This window comes from Mercenaria mercenaria, chromosome 11 (assembly GCF_021730395.1).
Source record: "Mercenaria mercenaria strain notata chromosome 11, MADL_Memer_1, whole genome shotgun sequence".
In the NCBI taxonomy this organism is placed as follows: Eukaryota; Metazoa; Mollusca; class Bivalvia; order Venerida; family Veneridae; genus Mercenaria; species Mercenaria mercenaria.
In genome coordinates, this window is record NC_069371.1 from 21614203 (window position 1) to 21624031 (window position 9829).

A 9829-nucleotide genomic window follows, 5' to 3' on the forward strand; every position below is an offset into this window, starting at 1 on the left:
CATAGTTTTGCTAGTTTTCCTGCAGGAAGAATTGGTTCTAACTCGGTCCTGTTCTCACAATGTCTGTTTATTCTTAATCGTTGTTCTACTAGAAACAATATTTGTGTCAATAATATTTTTCAGTGCTAACTTTGAAGGAGGACCTCCAGTCTACATATTTATGTAAATAATCCTCAATTTGATATTTACATAAGAGTCTGTATACATCCGGTATAAAATCACGTGTTTGTCGATCGTAATCCAGGACTCTAGTCGGTGTATGTAGGAATAAATGCTTGGCCAAATATCTACGTGGTAAGCGGCATAATTGTCCAAAGAAGCGAAGCTTTTTCATATCAATAATTGATTCTACAGATTCTACACCGCTTGCGCTTAACGAGAAATCTGTCGCTGTATTTTATTTGAGTTGTTGCATAAGTCTTGGCTAGAGGGCGTGGACGGTAGCATGCATTTCCACTACCGTCCAAGAACAGGCTCAATCAAACCGAGCCTGCAACACTTTCGTTTTTGTCGTGTTGAGCGACCTGTGAAGTTTCCACTTTTCTCTATTTTATACAGAATCTATGAGTTCTTTCCAATGTAAGAATATGCGTCTTTGAGTATGTACTCCACAGTTCACAACCGTACAGGGACTTTGACAAAACAACTGATCTATAAATAGTTCTTGACGTATCTGGATATAGCAAAACTGGGTGAAGTCCACTACTAACAATATTCAGGAACGCACCACGAAGTTTGGTACAGACGTCATACATAGGTTTTTGCTCGGATTAATATTTATCAGTCACAAGTCCAAGGTGTGCATAAAACTCTGCCTCACAGACTTATTCGTTTCCTAATAAGAAACTTCGGTTATCATCACCAACATTTTTTTCATTAAAAACGATCACAGCACATTTACTGACATTATACATATATCTCCATTTCCGTGCGTAATTATAGCAAATATATAGCATTTTATCAAGACCGTAATTGGACAGAGAAACCAACACCATATCATCGGCCACCGTTGGAGCGCACCCATTCATATTATAGATACAAAACCCACGCCCACAGTTTTCTAACTGTTGTATAAGACCATTTATAAACACAAAGTAGAATAAGGGCCTTCCTTGACGGGTTCCTTGCAGCTCCGGAAAACTACTAGAAGTAAGACCTTGATACCTTACGCGACTTGTAACATTTTGGTACATGGTTTTAAATGCTAGGATGGTGGTATTATCAATGTTAGCTTCAATCAGCTTATAGTCCATCGTGTCACACATTATCAAACGCCTTTTTTCCCATTAAGGAAACACACGAAGAGTTTTGAAGAGTTTTCACGCAAATAATGAATACACTCACGCAATACATATGACGTCATTAAGCACCCCAATTTCTCTTGGAAACTACCTTGCTGTAAACTCAAAGTGTTTAATAGTTTCTCTTTACATCTGCATAATAGTATGATTTCAAAGACCTTCAGGCTTAAAACTACTGAAGACAGGATTATTGCTCGGTAATCGTTGGGATCATCCTTGCGCTTTTTACCACTTTTGTGTATTGTAACAATGATTCCACGTAACATATCGCAAGAAGATATGTTTAGCAAATGTAAGGTGTTCATAAAAGTTTTATCTTCACCACACGCTTTGGCTTTCAGTAGAGTTTTAATAGCTGACAATATAACCTCCGGCACCACTCTTGCATTTTCATCGGCTGTAATATTGTTAAAAGTATTGTTCACAACACTTGTAACGGTCATTTCCACTGCTCATCAAAATCTGTTGATTCTAACGAAGAATACATCGGTTTAAAATACAGCTCCATCGCTCTGTTAATTGTTCGCGGTCTCTTATTGCACGGTCATTAAACTTAATGCCAGACGACATTTTCGATTGAAGCTTCTTTTTTCTGCATTTAACAATTTTCCAAAATAGATCCGAGTCTACTTCCGCAGTTTTACCAAGCTCTTCGTCCATCAAAGCTAAGTACTTTTCCACACAGTTTCTATGCACACGTCTAAACAAACATTTAGCGTTCTTATAATTGACAAAGCTTACGTTAGCTTTATTGCGCGGCCTTCCTACACGGCGCTATATATCACGAAGTAATACCATTTGTCTATGAAATTTTGTGAGCTCACCAGTCCAGTATGGTTTTAAGAAATGACAGAAGCGTCTTCGCGATAAGGCTTGCCTTGCATAGTTTACTATTCTTTCTGTGAATAAAATTATGCTGTGTCAATTGATTTCATTTTCATTGATGACATAAATTTTCCAGATTTTGCACTTCCAAATGCATTAACCGGCTATCAGATAGCAATAAAGACTGGTATTGCAATAAGTTGTCATTATCAACCTTTTTCCAGTTCATAGCATGCATAACTGTTTCAGTTCCGTTAGTACAACAATCTTTATATAGTTGGAGACTAGTGATAATTGGTCTACGTCTAGACACGTTTAAGTAGTGATAATAAACTATTTCACAATGCAACAATAAGGTAAGTATTTCTTTAGGCAAAAAGATATAGTCCCTATTTCCATAAGACACAAAAGTATGATTGGCCCCACTGTAGCTGGGTAATGTGTTCACTGCACAAAGATTACAATCTGACAAGAAGTCGACAAAGTATCTATTACGACCATTTAAAGAGCTACAGTCACACCTTACATTAAAATCGCCTATAAAAATAGTAACACCGCTTGCGGAATCCATATACAAATCATAAAGTTTGTCTACATAATCAGTGAAAATTCTCAGTGAGTAAAATTAACATGGAAAATACACATGAAAAAGGAAAATAAATTGGTAAGGTGAAATTTGCAACTAAATGCCTACAATACGGTCGTCATCAGTACACATAGGAAGTATAACATTATCATATTTCTTACAGATATAAAGTAAATGTGCTCGATTACCACTGCCGAGTTTCTGTTTTAATAAACTAATTGTAGTACAATTTGTTGGAGTTTCCTTTGCACAATCTGTAAATAGTTTGCTCACCGTTCTTGCTATTCTGCTGAATGAGCCTTTATACTAAATTTAGACAAAAATGTTCTCAATATAATAAAAGTAAGTAATGCAATTATTTAATTTTGTCTATTTTACGACTTCAATCCATATACAAAAAATCACAATAGTACTACTTACAAATGATTTTCTTTGTTATGCAGATACCCTGACAGAACTTTGTTGTATACTGTCAAATCATCCAAAGAGAAACAAAATAATTAATGTAAATTTGATTTGATATTTGACCACATATCAATAAAAATGCAATATCAGCACTCCTGGAATAAAAGCAAAATATACATCTGTATTTTTTGTGACTTTTTAAAACTTGGAAGGAAATGAAATGAATAAAATGGTGTGTTTGCAATATCCAGGTCTTTGTTAATTGAGAACATCCTTGCATTTATAACAACATAACTTTTTGTTCAAATGTGTGAAAAAAATAAATCAACTGCTTCTAGTTCTGGTTTGGAAATATGTTGCTAAAGTATTGAGAGGGCGGTAAAAGTTTATTTTATTTTGATAACCGAAAATATAAACAGTGTGCTGAAATACCCTTCAGTCATAGCGGTGCTACAACAACTTTTTCAGTCCGAAACGAACGTAATTCCTACATTGTGTTTTACTAGTAATAGTTCTAAATAGGTAATTAAGCAAAACTTCCGGGCTAGTCAGATAATGGTGGAAAGAAACAATCCTCTTTTTTTCCCAGTTAATGTGATATTTTCATGTTTTATGTAAGCCAGTTTCTGTTTTCATTTCATTATGGACCTATAGTTGGCATTTTGGTAGTATTTTCAAGAGGATTTGTTGCATTTATAGAAATGTAAACAAATTGGAAGATATTCCATAGTGTTGACCTGTCAGACAAAAATCCCTCTTAGTTGATATATGACCCTATTTTCTTGGTGTTTTTAGAATGAAAATAAGGCTAGTAATTATTTTTTACAAATGGGCCTGGCTATGTGTTACAGCTCCCAGAAATGTGTTAATTTGATATAGAACATTTGGCATATCTATTTATTACTGTATTACTTATAATCACAACAAGGCAAACAATGAGATTTCTCAAGAAATATCAATGTAAACTGTATGTTCTCATGAATCGAAGCAAATATGAAAAAATTTAGAGGTGGGGTCCTACTTCTTAGAATAGAACGGGCAAATACGTTGGTGAAACGGCAAATTTAAGACTTTGTTCTTTTTGCTCGCTTGGTGCTACTGAAGATGAAACACATTTTCTGCTTGAATGTAAACTCAGTATCATGACTTGAGAGGTAATGTGTTCGAAAATATAATCTCGTGTGATTTATATACAAGTTTATCTAACGTACTGTCATTTTCTTTCTTGTTAAATGAATACTCAAAAAAAGTATCAAAATTTATATTTCAAGCCTACTAGATCTGGAAGACTGTTTATTATTCGTGAGACTTAATTTCAGTGCATATGAATGATACTTCATAAATCGTCTCACATTGATATATAATCATACATATATTTATTCTGTAACATTACATTTAACATTTGTTTTTCACTGTATGTACTTTATGTACAACTAACGATTATATGTCAATCAGTTATTCCAACATATACTATATAATTGCATCTAACGATGCAAAAACTGTATATACATTATCACGTACATTATGTTTCTTGTTTTATAAGGTGACAGCCTTCTTTCATGCCTTTGAAATATTAAGTTTATGAATATGTAATGTACATGTCACTATGATAAAATATTTACTTACTTATAAACCAGAAACAAATGCAATATTTTCAATTGTATTTCATTATGCTGAATTCCAGTTTAAAACACAAGATACCCTCTAGATGGGATATGAATAATAAAGAGTGAAGGCACGTCTTATTTTCTTTATTATTTGTTTATTATGGCCACTCCAAGTCCAGATTGCTAGACCATCTAATCGGGTAACCAGCTACATTGTGGGAAAGAAAGCAGCGACATATGTTCTACACAAAGATACACTTACAAAAGAATAACCAGATTTTAGGCGTGGCGTTTCACTTTTACTTTCTTGCACATCACAAGATACCAAAGTGACCGACGAGTGATATTCTACATCACTCTACGGGTGATCATAATAATATCAAAATATCCAACGAGTATAACCGTAATAATAAGGAACACGTGACATTCCAATTTAATTTCTCACCAACAGTAATATAGTACACAATAGACCGATTGACAACGAGTGGTATCATCCATTGCTCTACGGGTTATCTTCATTATAATGAACAACATCAAACGAGTCGGGGATAAAGGCAAGGCACTGTAGCTGAAGCAAGGCTGTGTCAAAAGTCAGCAGAAGCTATGTATTCAGACATAATCAAGGCTATGTAGAACTTACGCAGGGTATGTATAACTGACGCGACGCTATGAAGATATTACCTTTGTGCTTGGTCAATACCTTTCTTACACAACCACTCACTGTACCACACACACGTCCATTGCAATTCTGGATTACCAGCAGACGACATGTTACTAACCAAAACTAGCCTATGCAATTCTCCGGTTGCAATTCCGCGATTAACGCTAGTAACACGTGTTGACCGGAAACCAGAACCAGAACCAGAGTTAAACTGTTGGTAACAAAATACAACTAAGATCTCGTCCGTTCATCCGCTGATCATTGGCAGACCTCTTCCACGGAAACATGTATAAGTGACTTAAAATGATTAAAACAAGCGAAGTATATAGAACTGCTTCCTGTGAATATATAACATCCAAGTGACCACCCACCCCCTGCCCCCTAAAAAGAAAGAAAAAAAACCCAACTGATTGTCAACAATCCAAAATCCATAAGCAGTAATTACGCACACATCGTCGTCAGGTATACTGTAACATTTCCAATAACTGAAAGTGTGCCTACTTTGAACGACATAATTGATAGTTACAATTTAATGTGTAAAGAACTCTTGGAAATGATCAGTCACTATAATATAGTGCCTTGACACAGATAACCTAGATACATGCTGAACTTCTTTAATATTTTTAGGAGGAGGTCTGCCCCTAGACACGTGGTATGCCAGGCCCACCGGTGTGTGAATACGCCCTGATGCCCATGAACAGATTCCCAGTTATAGGTCAAATAGCTCTGCTGACTTGTGAATGACTGGGGACAGTCAAAGGCTAGGGGATTAAACTCAGACTGAAAATCCAGGATGGAGCCCGTATGGCGGTTGTTTGTCAAACCTTTGCAGATTTCCGGCATCTCCTGCAGTCATTATGGTCCCATACGTAATGGCTTCACCTTTCCTCTGGATTCTACCATATTGTGACCGAGAGGGGGATTCAGATGCTAAGGCAACTCAGCTTCTCCACACAACATGCCCATTTTTTGTGCACTGTAGAGGAAACTCCAGATACGTTTTCAGCGTAGGACCAACACGGGGAATGACATTTACCGATTCTAAGCCCGAGCTGAATTGCCGTACAGCCAGGAGCCAAGAGTCATTCTCGACGGTGAGTCAAACAAGGCTGCGTACTAGCTCCGACATTTTTTAAAAAAATCTTCTTTGCCCTTCTCCTCAAATACGCTTTTGGTACATCCATAGACGGTGTTTACCTCCATTCCAGATTTGAGGTCTTCGTCTTCCATAACCAGCAGACGTCATGTATAATACAAATAAAACGACCAGTTTACCTAAAATTGTCATCGTACTGTTTATCACACTTCCTCTCTTCTAAAATATGTATTGTACACTTCTTTCACTCTAATTTGCCAAAGTGACGCGTTACGTTTATCTATTCTATGATATGTGTGGTATACACCATTCACTTATATTTGCTTTACTTTTATCTATTCCATGGTATGCGTGGTATACACTCTTCACTTATATTTGCTAAAGTGACGCGTTACTTTTATCTATTCTATGATATGTGTGGTATACAAACTTCAACTTATATTTGCTAAAGTGACGCTTACTTTTATCCATTTTATGATATGTATGGTATACACCCTTCACTTATATTTGTTAAAGTGACGCGTTATGTTTAACTATTCTATCAAATGTGTGGTATACACCCTTATTTATAATTGTTAAAGTGACGCCGATGCCTCGAGATTTTTAGTATGTTCAGTAACTCAAGACGTCATCTCTTGATTTGCTGGTTCAATAATGTCTCTGTCATACTTGTATAAGATCGGCAGTATAGTATCTTTCACAAATACTACACAGAGCAGTGAAATTGTCCAATATTAACATTTCTCGTAAGAAATATCATTAACAATTGGTTTAAACAATATTATTTCCAAATATGCATTACATACAAACATATATTAATGTGACAGGATTGAGAAATAAGCTAAAAGCTTGTTTCAAAACCTCTTTTCCTTTACAATTGATCTGATATAATCTTTTTTTTTTCAACTGCATTGGTGTGTGTCGGGTGGTCAGAATAAAAACAACCCGTTACGTAGTAGATAGTAGTAGTTCAACTGAGAAATTTCACGCGGTTTTCGGGATATACGAAGCCAAAATGGGTATATAGGTTTTTTGATAATGCAGAAAGGGGTACCAAAATTGGTTTTGCATTACAGCGAAGGGGATAAGAGTACGTACTTCATTACGAAATAAAACGGCATTACGAGAAAAAGTAACTGTCATTATTTTAATTCTAAAGTAGTCTGTATTACTCAATATTGGAAAAGATACAATAAACAGGTATACTATGATCTACAGTTGAATTATTATCTTTCACATATAAAACTGAACCTATGCCCGCAATTTTTGCATTGCCATTGAAAATTTCGATCAGCATTATGAGTATTTCTGAACATGCAGACGCAGCTCCCTTCATGCCCTGGTTTGTAGCTATTTGGTTCACCCATATCCCAATCGGTCATGTAGGCATTCACAGGGGTGTGGTTTATCAATGAAAACTGGTTTTCGTTTTGGAAATCCTTGGCACCAATCCAATATGCAATTTCATCGTAATCTGAAAACAAACAAGTCGATTATTTTATTTCATTTAGGAGATTAGAGGAATGTTCCGTTAGTTTTATCTTATTATCTTATTTTTAGGTAGTTCTGCACGTTGGGATAAAAAACTTTTCTACAAAGTAGAATTTGATCAAACATTACTTTTTTAAAACTTTTGAATATACTTAAAAATTCTGCAAATAAGAAAGGTAGGAACATGTGCCTGAACTTTGGTAAACTGATTTGAAAATTATGGACCTCAATGTTTCTTAATAGAAGTCTATGTGAAAATCACACTTTCGATGACATTTTCGTGGACAGAATTTTTTCTATATTATAGATTTGAATGAAATTTCTAACAATAATGAGGTTACTGGGACACTTAAAGAAGCATCGTAGTGTTATATTGGAGATTCATTCATTTATTGATATGTCGCTGCGCGCAACCTATACAATACGTACATAAACTTTTACAAACTTAACTTGATAACATGTGCTTCATACACTGGTCAAGTGTCCCAAGCTACCCCACCCAGTTACCAACTTTACACTAATCCTATTGTCTATACGTTTTGATAATCCAAAATGTATAGGTCCGTTAGTTTTCAGCATAATATTTAATCTATAGAAGTATAATAACGCTGCCGTTTTATATAAATGTACTCACGGGTTTCCATTTATTCATAGAATAATTATTAGGTCTGTATTCCTGGTCCAGGCTTTATTCTACGTTATCGGGATAAATGGCGTTCGTTATGCCATTATTTCTGGTTTATCCAGCGTGCAGAACTACCTTAATGGTAAAATCAGTTATCATATACTTTCGTGGGCATGTCTTTTCGTAGTTTAGACCAAAACAGCTAATTAGCTGAATATTTGGTCTTCATCTTTTTGAGATGAAATGAATGAATATTTTATTTGTTCATTAGGATTAAGTTTGCGGATTTGAGTGTTATTTTTTGAAAATAAACGTTTTGAATAGGAGGCTAAACATTTTGAATGTATTTGGACTATTAATACCTACTAAACATATAGAAAGGGATGTAGTCTAATATGCAAAAAGTCTTTTGCACGTTTTGGGAATTAGATGGAAAACATTTCTACTTAAAGTCACATTAGCGAGTAAGATATGGAACAAAAAAATGCAAAGATGTTCCCCTTTGTGAAGAAAGCATCAAATTTTGCATGAAATTACTTTGAGGTATCCTAAATCCTACAAGAGGAGGAGACACGCTATATCTGCCCTGGAACCTCCTTTCAAATCAGTTTAAAAAGGGAGGTAAAAATGTTTTGAAAATGATAATTTTTCCTTTAAATTGAAATGATCTATAAAGTAATGTTTCATGTGATCCAAACATGGATAATATATAACTAGCATAGACAAACAACCACTTGGTATTGACAAATATACAAAGTTTACTACAAAATACTCTTATTTCTCAATATACATACTGAAAAGGGAAGTAATCAGATTTTACTGTATGTTTAATTTTAAAACTGCGTATGAAAAGATGTTTGTTATGAAGAAAGAATGAATGTTGTATTGAAGTATAATAATGTATACTGGATCAGAAACGGACTACATATACAATTTGTTGGCTTGAATAGACCAAAACATGAGGCCCCAAAGGAGAACATCCTTTTATTTATTTCAATTAAATGTATCTAGAACAATTTCAAAAATGTTAATTCATTACCTTAAACAATTGTAACCCTTGACACAAAATTTATTCAATTACATTTTATACACATTCAATATACATGACTCAGGAAAAATAATATCAGGTCATTGAAGAGGAAATTGTTAAAAATCACATTTTAAGGGCAAATTAATTTATTTCAATCGTTAAAATATCATATTACTGAACTTAACATAAGTAAAGAAACAGA